Genomic DNA, 6,861 nt, shown 5'->3' on the forward strand with positions numbered 1-6,861 from the left:
TGCTAGGGTTAAAATGAATGATTATTGCCAATGTATTGTGGAAGACAATGGCACTTTAGCTGCCATGTTGTGTGTTTTCCCCCTTCCCTTTTTCTCCACTTTGTTGCCCCTGTGGATTATATCTCTGTATATCTCTGTACTTTAGCTATGATCCCCGGCCCGGAGCACCTGACTCAGTAGCCTGGTCAGGATGATATATGGCCGCCTCCTCCTTATCATCACCCCATTCTTCGCTCATACTTAGAACAAGGTACAGATTATCCCCAGATGACAATTAAACCCTGTAGTCAGCACACGGATGAGGACACAGTATAATGTCGCCGGTGCGGACATTGATGAAGTACGGCAGCAGATCGGCCTGTAGTCAGCAGTCCGCACAAAAGAACTGTGAGGAAGACACAAGCCTCCGCCATAGCCGCTAATAAATGGTCTAATCAGGAAGTATTAGCACCCGGGGAGATCGCTCTCACTGACCCCTTATTTATAAAACTATAATATAATAAAAGAGGCACCATCCCTTTAATGCTGAATGGGTTCAGTTAAAGGGGTTATCCAGCGCTACAAAAACATGGCCACTTTTCCCCCTACTGTTGTCTCCAGTTCAAGTGCGGTTTGCAATTAAGCTCCATTTACTTCAATGGAACTGAGTTTCAAAACCCCACCCAAACTGGAGACAACAGTAGGCGGGAAGTGGCCATGTTTTTGTAGCGCTGGATAACCCCTTTAAAGGAGAACCACCACTATTTTTAGGGTAGTGTTCTAACTTTAAAGGTGTTATCCAGCGCTACAAAAACGTGGCCACTTTTGCACCACTCTTGTCTCCAGTTCAGGTGTGATTTGCAATTAAGCTCCATTTACTTCAATGGAACTGAGTTTTAAACCTACACCCAATCTGGAGACAAGAGAGGGGGAAAAGTGGTTTTTGTAGCACTGGATAACCCCTTTAAAAGAGGAACAAGAGGACTGTTACTGGTAGCCACCTCTAGGGGGAGCATGCTGCATATGTATTCATATGGTACGATATAGATATGTCACTGATATGGGGGATATTTCTGGCACTGTTAATGAGGACCTGGCCGGTACTGTTTATGGGGGACACTACTGGTAGCTTTGTTAATGGGTCATACTGGTATCATTGAGTAGGGGAGACATTCGGCAGGCACAACTGTTTATGGAGGCACATCTGTGGCATTGTTTATGGGGGCACTCTGCTGGTACCGCTCAGACATATTGCTGGTACTGTAAATGGGGACACTGAAGAAATTTATAATAGGGGACACTGAGCTCACACTGCTTATGGGGGCACACAGTCAGTAGCACTATTTTTTGGGGTACCCTGCAGGTACTGTTCATTGTTTATAGGAGCACTTTGCTGGCACTGTTTTTGTGGAGCACACTTCTGGTAGTATTGCTTATGGGGGGCACGGTGCTAGGGGATATGCCGCCGGTACCACTGTTTATGATATTCTGATGGCATTGTTGGTATTCTTATGGCATTGTTTATGGAGACACTCTGCTGGCATTGCTATCCACAAAAAACAGGCAAATTATGTCCCCTGGCATCTTATTACCCCACAGTGATCCTAGAAGTGTACCAGCTGCAGTGCCCCCATTATATTTGTACTAGAAAAGCCTCATAGCAGTGACTATATGATAACAGTATTGATGACCGTAATAACAATACCGTATAAGAGGAGGTGCTACTTAAGAGACTATGGGGGAGATTTATCAAACATGGTGTAAAGTGAAACTGGCTCAGTTGCCCCTAGCAACCAATCAGATTCCACCTTTTATTTCTTACAGACTGGAAAATGAAAGGTGGAATCTGATTGGTTGCTAGGGGCAACTGAGCCAGTTTCACTTTACACCATGTTTGATAAATCTCCCCCAAAGTGTCATCATACCATTGCTGGGAAGAGTGACTACATAACAATGCCATGACACAGTGCCTCCACAACATTGCCCCATGGCAGATGCAGGCAAAATTCACATAGCTTTCATCGCCTGCACTGTTACTTTTAATTTAAAGACAGATTTGCACATAAAACATGTAAACGCTATAAGATAACAATCATTTGTGTGTAGCACCTCCAGGGGGCGCTCACTGCACATTGATATACTGTTGGGTCCAATAGGAGCTGTAAAGAATGTAGGCAGAATGCCCTGGTCTCCCTTGTAGGTTGTAGATACAGTCATAAAGGTCATAAAGTAAGGGGTGAGATACAGGATACGCCTCCCTCTATAATAAGTGGCGGTGAAGAGAACGATAGGGACACACAGCAGGGGGCGCTCTTTATCCAGCATTTATTCAGACCATCAATTATACTGATCAAGAGAAGAGGGAATAAGGATCTGAATGAGATGACGCTCTGCCTGCTCCAGCGGATGGAAGAGGAGGAGATATACTGTATATACCAACCTTTAGTGGAAGTAAAACGGAACAATAACCCTAGACCACCAGGGGTGCACCTCACCCCTCAACATCCTAAGCGAGGGGTAAAACCAATGCTTCACCTTACTATCCTATACCACCAAGGATGTATCTCAAATACCTAGTCCTCCAGCTATATGAACTCATAACAACCTTCTATTACTACAGGTTAAGACCTAGACCACCAGGGAGATTGGGTATTAACCTCTAGCCCATATTGTGTATATTACCCAGAGTACTATCACTTGCCAACATATAATGTAGAAGTGTGATACAGTGCACATAGATGTCTGACAACGCAAGTAAAATGCCCTAGGCCCAAAGATAGGTAATGCCTTTACCTCCATTGACCACTAGGGATATAAGATATTAACCCCTAGCCCACTAAGAATATTACCAGGAATACTATCACTAAAAAACATGAAAAATATGTAGAAAGTTGGCAAGGCAAGTAAATTGCCCTAGGCCCACAAATATACACATATATAATACCATCACCTCCCTAGACCACCAGGGATATAAGATATTAACCACTAGCCCACTAGGAATATTACCAGGAATAGTAACACTAGTTAAAATATTATGTCAAACCTTGTTATGTAGTATATATTATAAGTTAGAAAAGTTAATACATTGATGTAGACCCCAACAGATAAATTATTAGTTCCCTCAAAAACCACCAGAGATTTTGGATATATCTAGGAATAGTACCCTGGGAAGTGATTAGGAGCCAAAATTTTATATAAAAACTTGCGATGTAGTTGGAAATGAACATATAATTCCCTGGACCACCAGGGCTATTAGATTAAAGGAGAACTCCGTCCAAAATGTCTTTTTTTAACGTTATTACATAGGCAAAATTAGACAAATTCCTAATCAACACTAATTATGGGAAATGCACATATAGTACTATTTCACACAATTTAGTAGATCAGGCAGGCTTCAATTTCTCTAAAAAAATGTGATGTCATGGCCCCCGTGTATACCTGAAGGGTCCAGCAGGGGGTGCAGTATATGTAGAAATACTAGATATTAATCCCTACCTTACCAGGGATGCTAGATATTAGTATCCTCTAGCTCACCAGGGATAATAGATATTAACCTCTAGCCCACTGGAATTATTACCAGGAATACTATATTTTGTACCTAAAACACACAATGTAACATGTGTCATATACTAGATGTAGAAAGCTGCCATAGTAAGTACAATGGGCATTTGTTCTGGGAGTGAGATATGTAACTGAATGGTAAATAATATAGGATGAAGTTTTTGTTTTTCCATTCGATTGCAGATATAAATGTAGAATAGATTCGGTAATGAGCTCCGGATGCGACAAGCGTTTGTGACCGCAGGCTGAGATTTTACAAAACACACATTAAAAGCCGTTCTCTTTCTGATCTTTTTATCATTTTACAGTCACCAGCAAATTGTAGAGAACAAACTGAGAACTATTTCTTGATGACATCAGGGAGGCAGAAGACGGGGACAAGCTGACCGCGTGCGATCGGTTCTTCTCCTGCAGGCTGACAGCACCTCCTCCTGCTCCAGTCAAGACGGAGCACAGAACAAAGCTTCAGAAGAATCAAAAGAGCCTGTCATCAGGCAGCTGATACATATCAAAGTCAAGATGTTTCCATCTTAAAGTTTCAAGTTGTTTGAGGCTCGGGCAATACTTTGGTAATGGGAAAAAATTCAGCTTATATAACATTTTTCCTTAAAGCCGTATTCCCAAGACGTGTGGCTAGTGTGTATAGGTGCTGGTGCGGAGGTAAAGATGACTGAGTCCCAGTGGTATAAAAATAGAACAGCTTTACTGTACAGTCTCTTGGTAGTACAACACACTTTTGCAGCAAAAAGAGAAATCTTTACACAGACTTTAGTGCTTGAACTCATTTGTGCTGAGGAAGTGCTTGAAGAAGTAGAGTAGATGTAGTTGTAACGGTGCTTGAAGAGTTGAAAGTAGAGTAGAGTAGTGTAGAGGAGTTTGTAGAGGGAGTTCTAACCCAATGTAGCAATGTACTCTGCTGGAACTTGAGAGGATACTAGAGAGTGAGAAGTTAACTTAGTCAGACCTTAGTCTGACCAGACAGTGAGAATAAAGGGCCTTGTGTAACTTCCTTCAGCTGGGGATCTCAAAAGACGTACCTCCTGCTTCGTGCAGTGCTTTCTTCCTGTTTCTTACAGGGTTTTAAGAAAGAGAATAGTTCCTCAGCAATGGCCCTGGAGTTCCTGGCGTGGGCTATGGTGTCCCTGGACTATTCTCCCTCACTGTTGCTTAGCACTGCATAATAGAACTACCTGCTTGCTCAGAAGGCTTTAGCTGCATCTGCGCTTGGTTCCTGTCAGGGATCCTGGCAACAGCCAGGCCCTGGCTTAACTACAGCAGGAACTGTTGTGTTGTGTGTCCTATCCCTGTGAGAATCTGGATAAGACTAAGCTGCATTTCCTCCACCAAGTAACTAACCTCCTACAGGGGCTAAGTAATCTACCCTGTAAGTGGTGGGGATGAGTGTGTGCAAAAGAAAGAAGGCTAGAGATAGGTCAGAAATAGAAAGCACCTCCTATTTGGCAATTAGAGCACATGGTACACAGAAAACATTAACCCATTAGGACCTTCAGCTGTGCATACATAGAAATGCAAAATACTAGTGGTGAAACTATAGAAATACCTTCATCACCACTTAACCAGGATTGGGAAGCTTTTTAAGGGGTGCAAAGGTGAGAAAAAACACCCATGGTGGGACACCACAAATACATTCATATAGCAAACTTGTCTCCTTCTCCTGAAATTCTGCTCTTTACCTCCCATTGTTAAAAGCTTGTTGTCTAGGTTATCTGCCACCACTCTGCTCAGTGGTCAGACTGATATATAGAGATATAGGGGGAGATTTATCAAAAATGGTGTAAAGTAGAACTGGCTCAGTTGCCCCTAGCAACCAATCAGATTCCACCTTTCATTCCTCACAGACTGTTTGGAAAATGAAAGGTGGAATCTGATTGGTTGCTAGGGGCAACTGAGCCAACTTTACTTTACACCAGTTTGATAAATCTCCCTCTATCAGTATATATACACTGTATAATATATATATATATATATATATATATATATATATATATATATATACTGTATATATATATATCTAGTTAGTTGAGATGGGAAGTTTTTCTAAGGCTCTGTTCACATTTGTACTCTCTTTTCTGTTTTTATGTTCTGCTATAGGTACAGAAAATGTCGTACAAACGCATTGTATACAAGCACAGAAAGTGCCCTGCCAAATCTGGAAAAATTTGGGATGTGTGGATTCAGACACCGAGAACACTGATTTCGGTACAGGATATGCCCACTTTTAATTAAGATTGATTACACGTGGTGGAGAAGTACCTCTCCAACTACATCGCCTGAAACTCTTTATATAGGCTGCAATACTATTTTGAATGCCCTGTCTGATTGTTTTATTATGTACAACTTGTCTTCCCTATGTTAAATACTAGATATGGACCTATGTTCTGTTCATGTCCTGCGGATTCTTATAAATGATTCTGTATATTGGACTTTAATACTGACTATAATGCTTTGTATGTTATGCTATACACTTTCAATAAAATTAAGTTAAAAACAACTGGAGACAAGGGTGGTGCTGTCTCAAAGATGGCCATGTTTTTCTGACTGCACATAGACCCAAAGCAACCAAAAACCATAATTAATAAGCATAGCTGCCAGGAATAAAGACACAGACACCAATTTAACTTTTGCTGGGTGGTGATCGGCCACAGCTTTTAATTATTTCTCAAACCAAACCAATAACCGGGCACGTAGTGCCGAACTCTTAGACCGAGGGGTGTAAAGGGGTATGCCGGACGACAGACTCCTGCCGTGCAAGTCCGCCTTACTAACCCAACACGCCTGCTTAGCAGGTAATTTCCGCCAGCTGTGACTTATGTATAATTACAAAAACAAAGCACAAAAAGAAACAAAACACCATGACAAACCAAGATCAAAAGGGAGGGCGGGTGGGCAAACCGGCTGCAGGTCAGTCCTGTGGAGACTGAGGGCAGGAAGAGGAAGTTCAGGTTCCTAAAGGCAGAGGGAGGGGTTAGAGCAAGGAGGGAATCCGGCCTATTGGCCACAGAGCTCATAGGAAACACCCAGGAGCTGTGTCTGAGAGGGGTGTGGGGAGGAGTTACAGCCTCACAGGAACTGTTAACCCTTTCCTGGCAGCTGCTGACGATCAGGTCTTAGGAGGAAATAGAGGAGAGTGCATGTGCAGTCAGTATGCACCCTCCATATCCAGTCAGGTGCCTTCCAGACTGCACATAGACCCAAAGCAACCAAAAACCATAATTAATAAGCATAGCTGCCAGGAATAAAGACACAGACACCAATTTAACTTTTGCTGGGTGGTGATCGGCCACAGCTTTTAATTATTTC

At 42.4% G+C, this 6,861-nt stretch overlaps 1 long non-coding RNA gene across 1 annotated transcript; it reads left to right on the plus strand.

Annotated features, from left to right (window-relative positions):
* The first annotated feature begins 1,885 nt into the window (after nt 1-1,885).
* LOC138795043 (uncharacterized) lies at nt 1,886-5,992 on the plus strand. The gene is made up of 3 exons (XR_011363560.1): nt 1,886-2,496; nt 3,849-4,109; nt 5,653-5,992. It is a non-coding gene; the product is annotated as an uncharacterized lncRNA (long non-coding RNA).
* The last annotated feature ends 869 nt before the right edge of the window (nt 5,993-6,861 follow it).

This window comes from Dendropsophus ebraccatus, chromosome 6 (genome assembly GCF_027789765.1).
Source record: "Dendropsophus ebraccatus isolate aDenEbr1 chromosome 6, aDenEbr1.pat, whole genome shotgun sequence".
Classification (NCBI taxonomy): Eukaryota; Metazoa; Chordata; class Amphibia; order Anura; family Hylidae; genus Dendropsophus; species Dendropsophus ebraccatus.